Genomic DNA, 21,908 nt, shown 5'->3' on the forward strand with positions numbered 1-21,908 from the left:
GTGATTATATTACACGTTATTTATTCATTTTTCTGTTGACGGGCATTCGGAAGTTCCTAGTTGGGGACTACTATGGATGATGTTTCCATAAACCTTTTATTTCCTGTCTTTGGGGAATATAAGTTGGCTGTATACCCAGGAGGGGAATTGCTCTCAGGACAAGACACTGTTTTTGAGAAGGGAGACACTAGGAGGAAATGCAAATTTTCTTGTCCTCTCATAACTGATTTCAGAAGCAGTTGCTCAAGGAATATGTATACAGTATAAAGATAGGTCTATAACATAGATGTGTAATATAGATGTAATATACTTGCCAATAATAGCACAAAGAAGGTGGGTGGGAGAAAAGTTATATTGGATTCAGAAAACAACTGCAGATAATAAAGTAGTGGTTTTAACAGTGTATTTTATGGCTTGTAACAATAGTCTATATAATATTTATAATGGTAATACCACAGAAAGGCAGAAAAGTTGATAGAGTTATATAGAATTAACATTTCTGCAGATTACTGTAGTAAAACTAATGCAAATATAACACTGATTCCAATAAAATGTTACTTTAACTTTAGAGCAACCACTAAAATTTCTCAAAATATAGTGAAAAATTATTTAGAAAATATAAATGCTATATTAGAAAGTAGTTACTTAAAGGAAAGAAGAAAAGGATAAATATCAGCGAAAGGGGTGAGATAGTAAACAAAAAGTGACATAGCAGATACAGATTCACTTTTATCAACGATAATGTTAAATTTTAATTGATTAAATAATCCAGTCAAAAGGAGAGATTATAAGACAGAATTTAAAAAATGATCCAACTATACTTTTTCTGCAGGAGACATTTTAGATGCAAAAATACAAATAAACTGAAAATAAAAGGACAAAAAAGACATATTATGCAAACAGCAAATACAAGTGAGCTGGGCTGCCTACACTTATATCAGAAAAATAAACTTTAAAACAAAAGTGTTCTTTAGCATTAAAGAGGAACATTTACAAATAATAAAAGGATTAATACATTCAGGACAATATAACGGTTACATGTACCTGATAACAGAGCACTAAAATATGTGAACATTTTGGTTCATGATAGAGGCATAGAGAAATAAACAATTCGATAGTGATAACTGAAGACTTCAATAACCCACTTTCAGTAATGGTTAGTTATCATTAGATAGATGTCAACAAGGAAATTAAAAAAAAATTGAACAACACTGTAACTCCACTTAGACCTAACAGACATATAGAAAACACTCCACTCAACAAAAAATCATTTACATTCTTCTCCAGTGAACATAGAGCACTCTCCAGGACAGACACTGTGCTAAACTATAAAAACCTCAATAAATTATAAAGAAAATACATAACATAAAAAGTATACTCTCCAACTAAAATTGAGTGAATCTAGACATCGATGGAAGAAAAAAAGTTGTGAATCTCACAAATACCAGAAAACTAAACAATGCATTCCTAAATAATGAATGGGCAAAAGAAGAATTGCAAGGGAAATTAGAGAGCAATTTAAAATTTTGAGATAAAGGAAGTGAACACAAAATACACCAAAACTTCTGGGATGTGAAAGCGGTGCTTAGAATGGAAGTTGCAGCTGCAAATGTCATTGAGAAATAAAAAAGATCTCAAGTCAATAACCTTCTACATTAAAAATATTGGGGAAAAAAGGAAAGTAAACCTAAAGCATCCATAATGAAGAAAATAACAAAGGTCGGAGTAGCAATTGATGAACTAAAAAATAGGAAAATAATAGGAAAAAAAGCAATGAAACAAAAAGCTGCATCTTTGAAAAGATCAGCAAAATTGATAAATGTTTATCCAGATTGACCAAAGAAGAGAGAAGACTCAAATTGCTAGAATCAGAAATGAAAGAGGAAACTACTATTGACTCTACAGATATACTTGAATAATTATATGAATAATTGTACACTAATTAGATAACTTAGGTGAAATGAACAAAATCCTGGAAAGACACAGATACTGAAGCTGACGACAGAAGAAATAGTCTAGAGAGACCGACAGCACGTGAAAAGATTGAAGCAGTAATTTAAAAATACCCACAAAGAAAAGTCCATTCCCAGAGGACTTCCCTGCTGAATTCTATCAAGCATTTAAATAAGAAGCATTACCGATTTCTCAAAATCTCTTCCAGTAAAGGGGACAGACTACTTCCCGACTCATTTACGGGGGCAGCATTACCCTGATGTAGAAACCACAAAAGATATCACGAAAAAAGAAAACCCCAGACCGATATCTGTAATAAACAAGAACATAAAAATACTCAAGAAAATAGTGGCAAGTTGAATTCAGTAACACATTTAAAAAATTGTACATCCTAGCCAAGGGAATTTATCTGAGGAATGCAAGGTTAATTTAAAACCCCCAAATCAATATAATACATTAAATCAGTGGAATAACAAAAACAAAAAATTAAATGATTATCTGAATAGATTTGCAAAAATACTATTTAAAAATTCAACACCCATTCATCATAAAAATAGGAATAGGAGAAAACTTCCTTAATCCGATAAAAGGCATACACACATTAAAACGGAACAAAACCCCACAGCTAGCATCATACTTAATAGTGAAAGAGAGGATAGATAAAGGTAATACACAGGGTTTCTTTTTGAGGTGATAAAATATATTCTTAACTTGATAGTGGTTATCACTGTACATTTATCCAGGCATACTAAAAAAAACACTTTAAATTGTACTCTTTAAATGGGTGAATCGTAAGGCATAGGAAAGCCGTTAAAGAAATAAATAACATTTTATGTCTAATAATCCTGGCTTTCTGGGTGCTGTTTCATCTCTTCCCTTTCATGTGTGTTTTCATGGTCTGTCTGCCATGTCTATTCCTTACAGTTGGCATGTGTTTCTCATAAATATCACGTGGCTGGGTCTTGTCTTTTTAAAAACTAGTCTGACGTTGTGTGTTAGCTGGAGAGGTTATTCCAATGACCATGAATGTAATCACTAGTATACTTGGGTTTAATTCTATCATCTTCATATTTTTTTCATTTGTCTCCATAATTTTTATTTCCTTTGTTCCTCCTTTTCTACCTTTTTTTGAACTAAGATTTATTTCAATTTGGTTATCTTATTTTAGTTATATTTTATATCATTTTTAGTGACAACCTTTATATATTCTAATGAAACTTAGTACCTTACTCTTTTATGAACAACTCAAGAATTTTCAACACTTTTTTCTTGTTACTACATTTATCATTTCATCTCATCTCCTCTGTTTACAGTTTTGTCATATTTGTTAATTGTTCATATGTCATGGGGTTGCTTTAAACAGTCACTATTATTTCACATTTACTCACATGTTTACCTTTCATAGAACTTTTTATTTCTTCCTGCAGTCATATGCTGCTTTATTTTCTATAGTGAGGGTAGCTGGTGAGAAATTCTCCCTGCTTCTGTTTGTCTGAGAATATCTTAATTTTACATTCTTTTTTAAGACTGTAATGTTAGAGGGGCATTTCTATTTTCAGCTCTTTAACTCTATAATCCTCTTATCTTTCGGCTTCCATAGTTTCTTTGGAAACTCGTTCTTCAGCTGTCATTCTTAGAGCTTCTGAAAGTAACAGTTTTTCTGCTGGCTACCTTTGAGATTTCATCTTTTATTTATCTTCTACCCATTTGCCAATTATTTGTGTTGATGTGGTTTCCATCGTGTTCTCCTGCTTATGTTTTGCTGGACTTTTTGACTGTGCAGGTAAATGTCTTCCAACAGTTTTGCAATGTGCCTGACCACTGATGCTGTGAGGGTCCTTGTGAGGGTCCTGGAGGGTCTGTGTGGGGGTCATATAAGGGTCACTAGAGGATTGTGTGAGGGTCATGTGAGGGTCGTGTGAGATTCTGCGTGTGGGTCTCTAGAGGGTTTTGTGAGGTTTATGTGAGGGTCCCTGTGAGATTCTGCATATGGGTCACTAGCAGGTTGTGGAAGGGTCACTAGAGGGTCATGTGAAAGTCCTGTGAGATTCTGACTGTAAGTCACTACAGAGTTGTGTGAGGGTCATGTGAGGGTCGTGTGAAGGTCACGTGAGGGTCACGTGAGGGTCATGTGAAGGCCATGTGAGGGTCATGTGAGGGTCACGTGAGGGTCATGTGAGGGTCATGTGAGGGCCATGTGAAGGCCATGTGAGGACCATGTGAGGGCCATGTGAGGGCCATGTGAGGGTCACGTGAGGGCCATGTGAGGGTCATGTGAGGGTCATGTGAGGGCCATGTGAGGGTCACGTGAGGGTCATGTGAGGGCCATGTGAGGGTCATGTCATGTGAGGGTCATGTGAGGACCATGTGAGGGTCATGTGAGGGCCATGTGAGGGTCATGTGAGGACCATGTGAGGGCCATGTGAAGGCCATGTGAGGGTCATGTCATGTGAGGGTCATGTGAGGGCCATGTGAGGGTCATGTGAGGGCCATGTGAGGGTCATGTGAGTGAGGATCATGTGAGGGCATGTGAGGGTCATGTGAGGGTCATGTGAGGGTCATGTGAGGGTCATGTGAGGGACATGTGAGGGTCGTGTGAGGGCCATGTGAGGGTCATGTGAGTGAGGGTCATGTGAGGGTCATGTGAGGGTCATGTGAGGGTCATGTGAGGGCCATGTGAGGGTTGTGTGAGGGCCATGTGAGGGTCATGTGAGGTCATGTGAGTGAGGGTCATGTGAGGGTCATGTGAGGGTCATGTGAGGGTCATGTGAGGGACATGTGAGGGTCGTGTGAGGGCCATGTGAGGGTCATGTGAGTGAGGGTCATGTGAGGGTCATGTGAGGGTCATGTGAGGGTCATGTGAGGGACATGTGAGGGTCGTGTGAGGGCCATGTGAGGGTCATGTGAGGGCCATGTGAGGGCCATGTGAGGGTCATGTGAGTGAGGATCATGTGAGGGCCATGTGAGGGTCATGTGAAGGTCATGTGAGGACCATGTGAGGGCCATGTGAGGGCCATGTGAGGGCCATGTGAGGGTCATGTGAGGGTCATGTGAGGGACATGTGAGGGTCGTGTGAGGGCCGTGTGAGGGTCGTGTGAGGACCATGTGAGGGTCATGTGAGGGCCATGTGAGGGTCATGTGAGTGAGGATCATGTGAGGGCCATGTGAGGGTCATGTGAGGGTCATGTGAGGGACGTGTGAGGGTCGTGTGAGGGTCATGTGAGGGACATGTGAGGTTCACGTGAGGGTCATGTGAGGGTCATGTGAGGGCCGTGTGAGGGTCATGTGAGGGCCGTGTGAAGGTCATGTGAGGACCATGTGAGGTTCATGTGAGGGCCATGTGAGGGTCATGTGAGGGTCATGTGAGGGCCGTGTGAGGGCCATGTGAAGGCCATGTGAGGGCCATGTGAGGGTCATGTGAGGGCCATGTGAGGGTCACATGAAGGTCATGTGAGGGCTTTGTGAGGGTCATGTGAAGGTCATGTGAGGGCTTTGTGAGAGTCATGTGAGGGTCATGTGAGGGCCATGTGAGGTTCATGTGAGGGCCATGTGAGGGTCATGTGAGGGCCATGTGAGGGCCATGTGAGGGTCGTGTGAGGGTCATGTGAGGGCCATGTGAGGGTCGTGTGAGGGCCATGTGAGGGCCATGTGAGGGCCATGTGAGGGTTGTGTGAGGGCCATGTGAGGGTCATGTGAGGGTCGAGGGTCATGTGAGGGTCATGTGAGGGCCGTGTGAGGGTCATGTGAGGGTCATGTGAAGGTCATGTGAGGGCCATGTGAGGGTCATGTGAGGGTCATGTGAAGGTCATGTGAGGGCTTTGTGAGGGTCATGTGAAGGTCATGTGAGGGCTTTGTGAGGGTCATGTGGGGGTCATGTGAGGGCCATGTGAGGGTCATGTGAGGGTCATGTCAGGGTCATGTGAGGGTCATGTGAGGGTCATGTGAGGGTCGTGTGAGTGTCGTGTGAGGGTCGAGGGTCATGTGAGGGTCATGTGAGGGCCATGTGAGGGTCATGTGAGGGTCATGTGAGGGCCATGTGAGGGTCATGTGAGAGTCATGTGAGGGCCATGTGAGGGTCATGTGAGGGACATGTGAGGTTCATGTGAGGGCCATGTGAGGGTCATGTGAGGGTCATGTGAAGGTCATGTGAGGGCTTTATGAGGGTCATGTGAGGGTCATGTGAGGGTCATGTGAGGACCATGTGAGGTCATGTGAAGGTCATGTGAGGGTCATGTGAGGGCCATGTGAGAGTCATGTGAGGGCTTTGTGAGGGTCATGTGAGGGTCGTGTGAGGGCCATGTGAAGGTCACGTGAGGGTCATGTGAGGGCCATGTGAGGGTCATGTGAGGGCCATGTGAGAGTCATGTGAGAGTTTGTGAGGGTCATGTGAGGGTCATGTGAGGGTCACATGAGGGTCACGTGAGGGCCATGTGAAGGTCACGTGAGGGTCATGTGAGGGCCATGTAAGAGTCGTGTGAGGGTCATGTGAGGGTCATGTGAAGATTGTGTGAGGGTATGAGGGTCTTGGAGAGTCGTGTGAGACTGTGCATGAGGGTCACTAGAGGGTTGTGTGACTGTCCTATGAGAGTCCACGGAGGGAGGGCGTGAGGGTCTTTGTGAGCGTCTGGGCCCCTGGGCAGACTCGGCCAGCCCTGCCCTCAGGAGGACACATTTCCAACAGAGCAGACGACAGCGAGCAACGACTATCATCTGCTGTAGCGAGTGTGTCTGCCGGGAGCAGAGCTCAGGGGGGCACTCTTGACTCTTGGGCCACTCAACTGAGACAGGAGGGACCGCAGCCACACAGAGACGCAGCTGCAGACCAGGCAGTGTCCGGGAAGAGTGAGGCTCTGGCTGCAGAAGGGCTGCTGAGCGGCTGGAGACGACCCTGGAATCCTGGATTGGGCTCAGAGTGACAGGGCTAAGGCCTTGGGAGGTGTTTCCAATTTTAGTTCTTAGGAGTGCAGGTCCTGCAGGCAGCCTCGGCCGGGGAGCCTGGGCAGTTGTAATGCAGCCCCCAGTAGCCATGAGCTTCCGCCAGGTCCCCCAGGGCTCAGCCTAAAGGGAAAAGACGGCAGCTGGTGGTCGGGGGCCAGGGTTCCAGGGTTGCAATGACCCTGAGATGGTCGGCCACGTGGTCAGGGGCCAGGGTCCCAGGGTTGCAATGACCCTGAGGTGGTCTGCCACACGCAGATGAGGGAGGAGTTGTCCCTCCAGCAACAGCTGGCCACAGCTGGAGGCCTCTGCCTGGGCAGCTCAGAGAGGGCATAAAGACAGCCTCTGAATCCTGATTGCTCAGAGGAGAAGGTGCCCATGGTGGTGGCCCGGAAGGTGAGAGGCTTCTCTGCAAAGCTGATGAACGTGATTTCAGGGTAAATTTCCTCCCGCGATTGTATTTTATTCCAGAGCCATTAGGATAATATTGCTATTCTTTCCATGTCAGTGATACTGCGGCCTGATTTGCATTGTTCTGTGCGTGTCTCTGCTCTCGAGCTGAAAGTTGTCTGTGTCTGTAAGAGGCGTTTTGACAGGAATGGGCACAAAGGCAGGGTCAAGCCGCCAACCTCCTGTTCCCTCCTCTCTGTTCATCGGAGCCGTCTCTCTGGGCAGGAGGGCCTTCCTGGGGGCTGCTGTGTCCTCCCTCAGGTCAGGCACCTCCAGGACTGACCCTTGCAGCTGCCACTGTGTGAGGAAGGGGCGTTCATTTTTCTAAGGTGCCATCAGATGACAGATCCCTCAGTGCAGAGCGCACAGTGGTGCTCAGAGCGGCAGAACAAACACAGCTTCTCCGGCAAGCAGAGGCCTCCAGAGCGGCCCTGGCTGAGGGCCTGGGACCCCAGAAAGGCCTAGGAAGGCACTATAGTGGCATGGAGGATCTTGACCTGGGAGTCAGATACAGACATGACTTGGTTCACGTAAGTACCACATGCTAACTGATGGCCCCACTGGAGCTTCTACATAACTTCGTTCAAATATCACTCTGCCTCTGTGTGTGATGCTGGGCGACAAATTGTGTAGTCTCTGATCCTCAGTTTCTTCATCTGAAATTTGGAGTGGACAATGCAACAGGACTGTAGGGAGAATCCAGTGATGCAGATGGAAGGGAAGAACTTGCAACTATCAAGAACAGCACAGATGAGCTCATCAAGAGGCAGTGCAGCATAGCGGTTCTAAGCACAGCCTTTGAAGCCACACTGTTCGGATTCCATCCCAATGTTTCCACTAATTATTTGTGTGCTCTTTGCTGCTGAGTTATTTGTGCCTCCATCACCTACCCTGGAAAATGCAATGAGCTGCCCAGGTCTCCCGCCAGGGAAGGACTTACTGACCCATGGCGAGTGAGGGCAAGCTCTAGCCCCCAGGGTTGTCCTGACTGCAGGAGTCCCCTTGACTGAGGCCACAGCTTTTTCCGTGAAGTCCAGGAAAGCCTGGAGGTTTGGAGGCCTGCCCATCTCGGCTGGTGCAGGACAACCTTGATGGACAATGCCCACCCCAGAGCTCCCTGTTGGATTGTTCAAGCCCTGCCTGGGCCTGCCTTGTGGTCAGAGCTCCTCCTCTGCCCAGTCCTACTCCTGTCACAGGTGCTGATCCCTAATAAGCAGTTTGCACCCAAACTCAGTTGCAGTGTCTGCTTCTAGAGAGCTCAGCAGGTTCCCAGCAAATAAACATAAGGCAAAGCAAAAGGATTTTATGATAGTCAGATGAGTTCACAGATTTTAAGGATGCTGAACAGTGTCTGGGACATGGTGCTATTATCGGTATTAACCATTGCTAATGATTTATCATGGTGTTCTGAATAGAGGGATTCTCATGTGCTCCCATCCTCTGCAGGCTTCCAGGTTTCAGGCAGACATAGAGGCGGGGTTCTGATTTCTCACTGGAATCATCGGCCATGGGTCTTTGTGTGCAGCTCCTGTCCCCAAGCACCCACCCACTCTGTGCCAGGCTCTGTCACACCAGTCCCTTGTCCTCATCTGTAATCCTCACAGTCACTCCATAAGGTGAGTATCATTATCCCCACTTTACAGAGCCCACTTCCAAATTCCAATAGAAGGCAGCGCTGAGACCCAAAACCTTCATCACGGGCCCTGCAGCCTTCTCCTTACACACATGAGAGCTCGTCCCCAGGCAGGCGACCACAGGCCAGCACTCGAGACGCCCATCAGCTCAGCTGGCCTTGCTGTTCCATGTGCGCTTCATGCTCCGGGCTGTGTCCATGCTTACTCATCAACAGAAATGCAAGGTCCAAAACCCATCTTTGTCTGGGCACAGTGGCTCATGCCTGTAATCCCAGCACTTTGGGAGGCTGATGTGAGAGGATCACTTGAGGCCAGGAGTCCGAAACCAACCTGGCCAACATGGTGAAACCTCATCTCTACTAAAAATACAAATATTAGCCGGGCGTGGTGGTGCGTGCCTATGGTCCCGGCTACTTGGGTGGCTGAGGCATGAGAATCACTTGAACCCGGGAGGCAGAGGTTGCAGTGAGCTGAGGTCACACCGCTGCACTCCAGTTGGATGACAGAGTGAGTCCTTATCTCAAAAAAGCGAAAACAAAAAAATAGACTATTTCTCTTCTCCTTACAGTTCCCACCTGCTCTCCTGAGGTGTGCTTGGATTGTCCACCATGTATCACCACCCCTCAAATGCCCTTGCTTGTTCTTGGGAAGCGGATCCTCCCTTTCTGGGGTGAGGTTGGTGCAGAACTGAGTGGAGGAGACGGGGGAGGAGGGCTGCGGCCAGCCTCACCTTGGTCTTGCATCTTCAGGCTCCAGGACGCACACTGAGAACGTTAGGAGAGTGAGCCTGCTGGGGATGAGGAGTCTGAGTTCCTGGTCCTCCAGACAGTGAAGATCTTGATCATGCAACCTCCAGGGAACGAAAGCCCTGCCTTTCTCGAGGCTCCGTTTGGAAGGGAATCGTGGGCAGGTGGACTCTTGCCTGGGAGAACTGACTTCTCTTGGTTCAGGTGAGTGTAGCCATATTCATCTGCTTTTGGCCTTGATAGATGTGCCGTAACTGGACATGTACCGTCAATGCAATCAACACAGCATGGATTTCTGTGTCTGCTCCTTTCATTCAGCCTAACATTTTTGAGGTTAAACCGTGTGTGGCATGCATTGTTACTTGGATTCTTTTCATTAACAAATAATATTCCTGGGGCCAATTGCATGCATTTTGTATTTTTTAAGGAAACATTTAGTTTTAGTTTTACTTAATATCTTATGATCGCCCAATCTCCTAAGTGATCTTTTCAGTTTGTATGCATTAGGTGCTATGAAGTTCTATGGGTTTTGATGAATGCCCAGTGTCAGGTATCCACCATTTCAGTATCAGAATAGTTCTACTGCTCCAGGGTCCCCAGTGCTTCCTGCATTCAGCTGTCCCCTCTCTGAACCCCAGCAACCACTGCTGTTTGCCGACTTACCTCTGTAGTTTTGACTGTCCCAGAATGTCATATAGTTAGAATTGTTCAGGATGTAGCCTTTTCAGACAGATTTCTTTCACTTAGCAATATGTCTTGATAGCTTGTTCCTATTTATCCCTGAATACTGTTCTACTGTATGGATGAGCTACAGATTTTTAATCCATGCACCTGCTGAAGGACATTGTGGTTGCTTTCCATTTGGGGCAATTATGAAAATCTATGCTATAAACATTCATGTGCAAGTTTTTGATTGAATATAAGTTTTCAAATCAATAGACTAAATGCCTAAGAATGTCATTGCTGGATCTTATGGTAAGACTATGCTGAGTTATAAAAAACTGTCAACTGTCTTCCAAAGTGGTTGTAACATTTTGCATTCTCACCAGCAACGAATGACAGTTCTCTTGCTCCACAGTCTTGCCAGAAATTGATATTTTCAGCTTTCAAAAAAAAATTGCTCTTCTGTTGGTAGCATTATTGCATTGTTGCTTAATTGGCAATTACCCAATCACAAATGATGCTGAACATCCATGTACATATATATATATATATTTCCATATGTATGTCTTCTTTGGTGAAGAGTTTATTTAGATATTTTGCTCATTTTTAAATGAGATTGTTTTCTTATAATTGAGTTTGAAAAGTTTTTTGTGTATTTTGGATACAAGTCCTTTGTTAGACATGTGTTCGCAAATGTCATCTCCCAGTTTGTGATTTGTATTTTCATTCTTTTAACAGTATCTCTCACAGAGTATAAGTTTTTAAGTTTAATAAAGTCCAACTTATGAATTTATTTCTTTCATAAATCATACTTTTGGTGTTATTTCTAAGCCCTCGCCACCAAATCCAAGGTTATGTAGATTTTCAAGTCTATATTCTAAAAGTTTTATAATTTTGCATTTTACATTATGCTCTGTGATCCATTTTGAGTTAATTTTTGTGTAAAATGTAAGGTCTGTGACTAGGTTCACTCTTTTAAGAATTTTGGAATACCTATTATGGTAAAAAGTGCATAACATGAAATTTAACATCTTAACCATCTCAAAGCGTATAGTTCAGTAGGTTCATGTATATCCCATTTTTTCAGCACCATTTGTTTAAAAGACTCTTCTCTTTTCATTGAATTACCTTTATGCCTTTGTCAAAACTCTTTATTTGCATGGGTCTATTTCTGGGCTGTCTATTCTGTTCAGTAGGTCTGTGTTTCTATTCTTTCACCAGTATTATTTTGTTTTGATTATTACAACCGTATAATACATCTTGAATTTCTCTGCGTCATTTTAATGAGCTTAGACTTTATTGTCTGATGGTAAAATTTGAGTTTTGGTTAGATACACTTGAGAAAGTGTGGTAGGCATACTGGATAAGAATAACACTTGGTATGGAAAGACCACATAATCCAGGTGGCAGACAATTGAGGTGGTGGCACTGGGGATGGAGAGGAGCCAGAAGGCAGGTAGGGCAGGCTTTCTTTCTTCTGGAAGCCCTGGCAGGCAGGCATTCCTGTCCAGATAAGATGGGCTGACCGGACCCTCCAGTCCTTCCCCAGCAGAGCTTCAACCGCTTGTAAAATTTTACTCCATGACACTTTTTGATGTCTATGGATGGACAGCTGACTCAACTGAGTAACCACCACCTGCTTCCAACTGCCCTCTTCCTTGTCACCTCATGCTATAGAGATTGGGAAGCCAAAAATCAACTTTCCCAAACTTCTCTGTAGCCAGGGTGGCAGTATGACCTATTCTACCCAGTGAAACAGAAAGAGCTATCTTCAGGGAAACAGTTGCTTTCTTGATGAAAAGGGACATGCACAGTTGCAACTGTGGCCACCCTGGTCAGGCCTCAATACCCCTATTTTCATCTGTCTGCGGATATGGGCCAATGAGGCGGAGGGTGACCCTGGGAGAACGCTTTCCGGCAGGGTCCTGGAAGGGACTGAGAGCTAAAAGCTGTTGTTGAAATCACTCCCAACAGTTGAAACAACGCTTTTTCATTGAGGAAGAATCTGGTCATGTATCACTGTGTCCACCGTGTAAGGTGTGTTTGTCACCAGCTTAAAAATCTAGAAGATAAATTGAGAGAGGTTAAGTGATTGTGTGAGGTCATATAATAATAGAAATAATAATAATAAAGTTACTGTATGCCGGGACCTTTTCTAAGCACATCATTGACTTCCTCCAGCCTTGATATTTATTTTGTAACTGGGGTCATAGAAGCAAACTGAAGTCAAGAGGAAGAGGCCAAGAGAATCCCAAGAATTCAGCCTTGGCAGTGTAAATCCACGAAAGCGATGCTGGGAGGCAACCACCCCAGACGCAGAACCCCACGAGGAAAACAGCTCTGTATTTGCGTGGTCCCCGACTGTTCTCTGCTGCTGAAGGCGTTTCTGACACAGGTGCACGCCTTGCTTATCACCGCCATCGTCACTGCTGGTTGAAGAGGGAGATACACTGTGGCCATCGCCGCCTGTGCCACCAGCCTTGGGACCAGTGAGGATCTTACAGAACAAATCAGAGAATCCTTCCTCCTTCCTTCCTCCTTCTGTGTGATGCTGACTTGAAGGGGAGGGTTGTCAGGTGGGGATGCATGTGGACTGAAATGCCATAGGCTTTAGGGAGGTTCCCCCTCCTGTCCCCTCACAGTCATCTTTCTGCCTGTGTACACAGCCTGTCAGGGCGTCGGGGTCGTGCCAGGTAACTGAATAACGTCCTTCACTGGAAGCCATTGCTCCTCTGCAAACCTCAGGCTATGTTCCTCAGTCTGGCCAAGTTCCTTCCTCTCTTCTGGGACCTTCTCTCTGTAGCGTGGCTTCCATCTCAGTAACCCTAGACACAGAGAGTATGTCTGTGTTTGTCTAAGTTTCTCTTGTGATATGCATCAAGTATGAATTTTCCTAATAATCAACTCATGTCCTTGTTCATCAGTGGATAAGCACAATTATCTGGGGGCATTTCTGACCTTTACTGCCTGGACATGTCTGAGGCTTAGCTCTGCCCCACCAGGACCTTCCACACATGTTGATCTGCTTGTGTATCTGTCGCCCTTTGCAGTCTGTGAACTCCTGGAGCTCAGGCCTGCCTCAGTTCAGTTATCAGACGCCTGACACATATTTTGGTTGAATGAAGCAAAGAAGGAAGAAACAGGGCCACTTCGGACACTGATGAGAGACTTCTGCACTCTCCAGGAAAGACAGAAGGCTTGGGTGGTGAGGGCAGAGGCACTGAGAACCTAGAGCCTATTGTTTCTGGGCCAAGACACTGATTTGTGGGGGATGAGGGGAAGAGCGGGCACTTATGAACGGTGTCTGAAATTCCCAGCAATGTAGACATGTCCACAGAAGACGGAGGAGGTCACCAGACTGCTAACAACTGCTGACAGGATTCTATTCAAAGAAGTATGAGGAGCAGCCAGGCAGGTGCTGGGTTAGAGGAACCAGGCCCCACTGCATGACCAACATGAAGGCCAACAGTCTGCAGCTCCCATTGCTGTGTCCTCCAGCCAGGGCATGTATAGAACTCTGCCCAGACATGCCCCCTGTGTCGGGACGCTGGAGAGGCTGGAACCCTGGCTGCATTGGCAGAGAGCTCAGGAAAACAGGGGAGCTTCAGACCCATGGCCCACACAGGACTCTTCTACCTCTGGGTGCCGAACTGAGGAAACCTGACCTCAAACGTGCTCTGCTTCGGTTTCTGTTTTGAGAAGAAGTTTTAGCTCATTCTTTCTCTATCCCCAGTGCCTTCACAGCCTTGAAGATGCAGCTTAGCACAGATGGGGCATGGCTTCACTGTCAGGAAGCTCTGGGTTCAAACCCCGTAGCAGCTGTATGAGGCAGTGGTTACAGCGTGGCCTCTGAAGTTGTTTGTGCTTGTTTTGAGCTTAGGCCCACCCCTTTTTAGCTGTGATATGTTCAGCAAGTTACCTATGTTTACTCTGCCTCAGTTTACTTACTTGTTAAAACAGGAATTACGGTCATGCCTATCAAATACGTTTGCTGTGGGACTTACAGATCCATGTGAAGTGCTTAGAAAAGGTCCCGGCATACAGTACCTATTTATTATTGTTATTACTATTATTATTTCTATTATTATATGACCTCACACAATCACTTAACCTCTCTCAATTTATCTTCTAGATTTTTAAGCTGGTGACAAACACACCTTACACGGTGGACACAGTGATACATGACCAGATTCTTCCTCAATGAAAAAGTGTTGTTTCAACAGTTGGGAGTGATTTTGACAACAGCTTTTTATCTCTTAGTCCCTTCCAGGACCCTGCAGGAAAGCGTTCTCCCAGGGTCACCCTCCGCCTCACTGGCCCATATCCACAGGCAGAGGGGCACGGGGATACTGAGGCCTGGCCAATTAGTTCAACTGGGACAGCTTTGGAGGCCACCATCTCCACAGGGGTCCTCTTGGTGCCAATGGAGGCTGCTATTGGGCCTGGATCACAGCTCAGCTCAAATGCCCTTCTGTCTGCAATTCCTTCTCTCCCGTCCTACAACAGGGCTTGATCCCAAAGTCAATCTTCAATAATGTCAGCCTGAAATAACCAAAAGCATCAAAATCCAATTTCATTCAAGCATAAAGTTTGAAGACAGCCACTCAGAAACACAAACTCCAAAATAATGGGGTCAGTGCCTCCCTAGTGAGGAAATTAAGGTTTTATTAATGTGGGCGGCAACAAAGAAGTTTGGCAGGATGACGCCGTTTCCCATACATGGCCAGGACACAGTTGCAGGGATGTGATTGGTCACAGTTTGCTACGTTCTAAAGAACAGTGCTCTAGCACTTTCTGAGGAGGGGTGATCATCTCAGGGGGTCTGCTCTCTGGTGCCACGAGGCCTTTTCTTATCATTTATAGGAAGAGGCAGAAGCTGTAGCTGCATGCTACGTGACTCAGGTCTCACAGTTCATGTTCCCTTCAAGGCTCAAAATACTTTAAAGTTCCAACAGCTTTAATTTGAATTATTTATCTTCACAATAAGCATTCTGCTTTCCGAACTCCATCTCAGAGTAAGCTTCCAAGGGAATGTAATCTCTGCATCTAACTTTACAGAATTGTTGCCAGAATTTGGAGAACTAAATATACATTACAATTTTTGGACAATATAGCACCTCACTCTCCCTTTCTTATAATCTCATAGGCTAAGTCTCTAACCTCAGGGTACCCTACGCTTCTACCTGAAATATAGCTTCCATGTGTCACCTGAATCAAAACATACTTTCTTACACCAATCTAAGCCCCCATGTTGCATCTCAGGGTAGAGTTTGACATTTGGCCCCAGACGATAAAAGTTCAGCTGGTTTAATGAAATCTTCTTACTCCCATCCCAAACACAAGGCCACAGGTTAAGATGAAGATCACATATGTCCAGGTAAGGCCTCTTCCATCCGTCAGTGAGAGAGTTTCTGCTTCTGTATCCCAGTCTCCTTATCCAAACCCAGACTGACTGGACAGTTTATCCAGTTGCTGCTCTCCCAGGAACTGTGCTTAACGACATTAGACAAGTGTTAATTTGCATAGAGACTGCCGAGACCCTTTGCAAAGCAAAGAAATGCACATTGTTAAACAGTTACTATAACACTGACTGCAACCATGAAAACAATTTCACAGCAGATTAAACACACTTAGTGAAAGAAGTCCAGTGCAAAAGCAAAATCTCAACACCAAATGAGAGTTTAGTCGACAGCTAGCAGGGAGCTGAGGAGTCAGTGGCCAGATGCAGCATCCTGATGACCTTACAGGGTGATTTGCCCTAGGTGAGCAGGAGCACACTCCAGTTTGGCAAGATTTCCTGCCAGAGATGAGCGATCAAATTACAGTGAGGGATCGAAGGAGGAAAGCTAAGGCGCGGAAGGAGTTAGAGGATGAATAGAGGGCATCAAATCTGTATGAACCGCAGGGAAACTTGTGTCAGACAAGCAGAAAAAGGCAGACATCAGGGAAGCAGAGAAGGATTGCTTTTATGATGAGTGATAACAAGCCTGAAAATAAAGGATTCCTATTTAGACATGAAAAACTCTGTTAGATAGTAAGGAAAGAAAAAATAATGAGAATTTCCAATACAAAATAAATTTTCCAGTTTCATCTTGATCCCTCTCTTTCTCCAGCCAGGTTTGTTTTCGTCCACCTCCCACCTCCAACGTAAGAGCTCTGCTCTTCTAGATGACCAGACCTCTCCTGACTCCCCAGCCCTGAACACTCAGGCATGCGACTCGCTGTCCAGTGCTGAAAACGTCTGTCTCCCTGACACTGACGATCGAGCTCTTTTCATGTTGCCTGGGGAAATCTCAGCCAATGAATCTTACTCTTAATTTCACACTTGCTTTTCTTTATGGCAAGAAGCCAGGGATATTTGGGCACCTATAAATAATAAAAATAAATGACACTGGAAAGTGGCAAGGCCATCAACATCATTTAAAATCTCCCCATTCTGGGCTGATAACTAATCACTGGGCCTGGACTAGACAAATGAATCTTGGAAAAGAGACAAAGGCACAGATGATGCTGGGAATTCATCATCACGGGCATCAAACAAATAAGCATGGTGTTTGCCTGAGTGACCGCCCCTCTGGCCAAGTGAGGCTCTCGAGAATTCCAGATCACGTGCCCCTGTATGTCTCACGTTTTACTGACATCTGTCAGAATGCCTGGAGTTTGCAGGATTAAATAATCTCCTATTCAGAGGCAAATACTCTTGTGGAAAAGAAAATTATAATTCTGTTCAACTTAAACCAAAATCGTAGGGAAGACAGGGGTAAGACAAAACCGTGGCATCTTGCTAAAAGCAAGATTCCTCTTGCTTGAGGTAGAATGCAGAAGTATTAAAAAGAGCTACAGGATAATTTATCAGGGGGTATTCTGGCTTGAATTTTGTGTCCCAAAGGGAGAAATATTGAAGTCTTAGCCCCCAGCACCTCAGGATGTGTTCTTATTTGGAAACAGAGCCTTTGCAGATTTATCCAAGTTAAGATGAAGTCATTAGAGTAGGCTCGAATCCAATATGACTGGGGTCCTTATGAAAAGGAGAAATTTGGACCCAGATATGCACAGAGGGGAGTTGGTGTGAAGAATCTAGGGAGGAAGCCATCTGAATTTGGAGGATTCAAGTGGTGCATCCATGAGCCAAAGAACACCTGTGCCTACCAGAAGCTGCGAGAGGCACAGAGCAGTTCCTTCCCCAGGGTCTTCCCAGGAGCGTGGTGCCGCCAGCACTTGGATTCCAAACTTGTGGTCTCCGTAGCTGTAAGACAATAAAATCCTGCTGTCTTACACCACGCAGTTCATGGTACATTTTTCACAGTGGCCCTAGCAAACTGATACGGAGGGTTCTCAAAAAGTTTATGGTTATGTTCTGAGAACAAAGGTCATCTAATTTTTATTTTGCCTTGAGATTTACAAAGCCAGTTTCTCTGTCATCACTGTAGTCAGCATAGTCGGTAGCACCAACTTCGTATTGGGATCCATTCAGGGAATGAAAAGGTACTACATTTTGCGTTGAGGATGGGAGAAAAGTTTCAGGAGAGAAGGAGCGGGAGGAAGTGGGTGGGGAGGGATTGATGGAGGTGATGGTGATGGAGGTGGAGCCAGAAGCAGTGTTGAAGGGGGATGAACATGAGGACCTTTGGTCAGCCTGCTGTTCCCTGCTACATGCTTTCTGAGTTAATGCTTCCCGTAACCACATGCGTTAGGCCATCGCTGATCTTTCATCAGCTCAGGGAGGTTAATAACGTGCCCAACTGCAAATTAACAAGAGGCTGTAAAAGTTAGAAGTGCATTCACCTGATTAAGAATAAACAAACAAAAACCACTTGCCCACAGTAACTTAAAACAAGTAAGATTTACTTTTCCCCAAAACTTAAAAAAATCTGGAGGAAGGAAGATATTGGTAGTGATCCAGTCCCTGGATGCTATTGAGACTGATTGATGTTTCTGTTATTCTATTGGATTTTTCTTCATGCATGAGGTCTCATGGCCATCACGTGGCCTCTGTAGCTCCAGACATTACGTCTGAAGTCGAGGCAGGAAGAAGAGGGAGTGGTAGCATGAGTCTTAACTGTTTCTTTTGTCAGGAAAGGCAAATCCTTTCCAGAAGTCCCTAAAACAACACATATTTTATTGATCTGAACTGTATTGATAGCCACACCTAGTGATCAGTTTTTTGGGTAAATAGGTATTGAGCTTTCCGGGTGCTAATGCGCAAATGAGAGAAAATAAAATTGGTTATGCCTCTTGTGTTAGCCAACAAATAGCATATGGCAGAGTGCCAGAGTGAGAAGGCAAACCTGCATCTCCAGCCATGAATGCAGGACTGTCTTTGTTCATAAAATCTTCTTATGGTGAGACTACCAGCCTGCGTCCTGCAGATACGTCTCCTGTTCCATAGAGGTCTTTCTTGCAGGGTTGCTCTAGTATTTGGATCTAATCTTTTTGCATGAGGATCATATGGAGTAATAGGTACTGTACTACTTCAGAAGACAATTGGCCCAGGTTCTAATTCCACTATTATCATAAATTTCCAGGTATTTCTTCCTCTATACCTTGGAGCAAAATGGAATCAATTAAACCTAGTATCTTCTATTTCCCTTAGTTTTGTGATGCACTTGAAAACAGTTTGGGAGTTTCCATATGAATTTTTGATTGGATCAGTACTTATAATATCACATCTTACCATTACCAATATTTTCCAAGCGCTTTATAGTTTAAAATTACTTTCAAAATATATATTATCTTATTCGAGCCTCATAAGAAGCACTATCAAGTAGGCAAAGTAAGGCGTCATCTAAGAGTAAAAGCTGCACATGCAGCCACATTCCTCCTGTCCTCAACTTCTTGCCACAATTCCAGCAGGGATCTTCTTATATTCTAAGGCCATTTTCCTTGTGCATTTTAAAATCACAGCAGATCTCATATGTTACACCCATACAAAGGTTCCAGATCTATTTATACCTTCTTCTCTTCTGTGACTCTCTCTTAACTTCTAGCCGCAATTCTTAAGGCAGCAATTGGTGTGATACTGCCTCCTTGGCTGCTTTTCTAACTCCAACCGTTGGACTCAATTCAGAGGACTGTGTCTTCAAGCTGACAGGCTAAAACGCAGTGAGCCAAGGTGACCCAGTGCTCCTACCTGTGAAGCAGGCTGAGCAGGGCAATGAGTTAAGAGCGTTTCAGCGACTGGTTCTAACTATCTGTTTCTTATTAGGTTATTATTTCACTTGGGCTTCAGTGATAAACATCAGAAGTCAGGGGTCCCAGGCAGAGTTCTCCTTGGTAAAAAGGACCTTCCTAAATGTGGATACGAGACCGAAACTCAGTAAAACTCCTGATATGCATTCTCCAGGGAAATCGTTTTTGTTTTGTTTGTGGAAAGAGATGACATTTTCACAGACAGGGTGAGCTTCAGGCAGGGTGGGAAGGCTGAGGGTGCTGAGGGAAGGGCAGACGGCAAACTCCTCATCTGCTCAGGTTCTTTTTCCAACTCACTGCCCAGAGCGACGCTCATTAGAAGGTAGTGGTGCAAAGTGGAGGAACTCTGGGCTTCATGGCACGGCACCTGGTAAACTGCCGCAGTAGATTTTGGTTATTGCCAACACGGCCCTGAAATTGACCCATTCTCTTCCTATCTTGGACCTTCCCTGCTGCCCCAGAACCAATCTTAGGTACAGTAAATTAGGCCTCTGAGAACCCACTTCCAAGAGCCCTCCTCCCAGGAGCTCTGCCCTGAAAAGCAAGATCAGCTGGCACTGTGCACTCATTACGAGCGAACATTCTGATGAGGGCCTCGGTGTCTCGTGGGGAGAAGAGGCGAGAGAATAAGCCTGAGGAATTGGAAGGGTCTGTTCAGCAGGGCTACATGAAAGCCCTGAAGCCATTTACCCGCTCAGGTATTCAGTGCCAGTAAGCAGGTGAGGAGAGAGGAAAGCAGCTGGACCTACAATGCCCGTCTTTCTGCTCCCTGTCCACGTACCCAGCACACCCCGATCCCTTCTCTGTGGCTCACTGTCCACGTACCCAGCACACCTGGATCCCTTCTCTGTGGCTCCCTGTCCACGTACCCAGCACCCCCGGATCCCTTCTCTGTGGCTCCCTGTCCACGTACCCAGCACCCCCGGATCCTTCTCTGTGGCTCACTGTCCACGTACCCAGCACACCTGGATCCCTTCTCTGTGGCTCACTGTCCACGTACCCAGCATGCCCAGATCCCTTCTCTGTGGCTCACTGTCCACCTACCCAGCACCCCCGGATCCCTTCTCTGTGGCTCACTGTCCGTGTACCCAGCACCCCCGGATCCCTTCTCTGTGGCTCACTGTCCACGTACCCAGCACGCCCAGATCCCTTCTCTGTGGCTCACTGTCCACCTACCCAGCACCCCCGGATCCCTTCTCTGTGGCTCACTGTCCACGTACCCAGCACCCCCGGATCCATTCTCTGTGGCTCACTGTCCACGTACCCAGCACACCCAGATCCATTCTCTGTGGCCAGCTGAGGCAGGGAGGAGAGCTTCCTTGTGGATGGTTGTTTTGCCTGAAATCATCTCTCATGGGAACGGGAAAGTCATCTCCCTGGAACCTGAACTGCATTTTCCCCCAAATCCCTTCCATAGCGTGTCTTTTTGTTTTCTCTTCTGAGTTTTCCAAGAGCCAGGATGACACCTGCCTGAGTCCACACAAGGCTGTGTAAGGCCAAGAAGAGTGGTTCCTTCTTCAAAACGAGTGTGTCCAGGCACCCTCAGAGTTGCTAACTCTAGGGCTTGGGGCTGGAGCATAAGCGGAGACAGCATGGAGTGACTCAGGCATGTGCAGCTGCCGTCAATCATGTTACCTTCCCGGGCACTGAGAGATGGGAAGGGGAGAGCGCGTAATAGTGCTGTGGCATAGGTTATTTTGCATCACGAAATGTTTCAAAAAAGGCCAGTAATAAAATTTTTGGGGACAAATGTGTCTTTTATAAAACATTCCAAAAATCAGTTGAAAACTAAAATGGGCAAGAAGACAGTCTCCCTATTTGTAATAAACTTATATCTGCAAGAAATGAAATTCTAAGGAACTAACATGAAGCGGATGCTCCCTGATACCAGAACAAAGCTTTTGTGTCGACAAATAGTATTCTAGACTCTGGGAGCAGTGAACACATACAGAATGTGCCTCAAATAGAAATGTTGATAATGGGATGTGTAACCCTCGCAGGAGCTGCCTTGCTGTACAACAAGGAGTTGGTGTTTACAGCACGGGGAGGCCGCCCATCGCACTCACACTGAAGGAGTTGGTGTTTACAGCATGGGGAGGCTGCCCATCGCACTCACACTGGGAACGTGAGACCTCTCTGTTGTCATCTAATTCATGACACTGCCTGGTACAGAAACCTCGTTTGAAAACACTCATTTGCACCAAGGTCTGAAATATTTCTTTTTATCAGAAATAAATAACTAGATTTAGTCTGTTGAGGGTTGAGAAGGAGAAGGACCTATAGTGTGTGTTCCCCCAGCCCTATGCCCTACATTTCTCTGTGTATTTGTAGTTAATTA

The sequence above is a fragment of the Trachypithecus francoisi genome, unplaced genomic scaffold (genome assembly GCF_009764315.1).
Source record: "Trachypithecus francoisi isolate TF-2019V2 unplaced genomic scaffold, Tfra_2.0 Lachesis_group8, whole genome shotgun sequence".
In the NCBI taxonomy this organism is placed as follows: Eukaryota; Metazoa; Chordata; class Mammalia; order Primates; family Cercopithecidae; genus Trachypithecus; species Trachypithecus francoisi.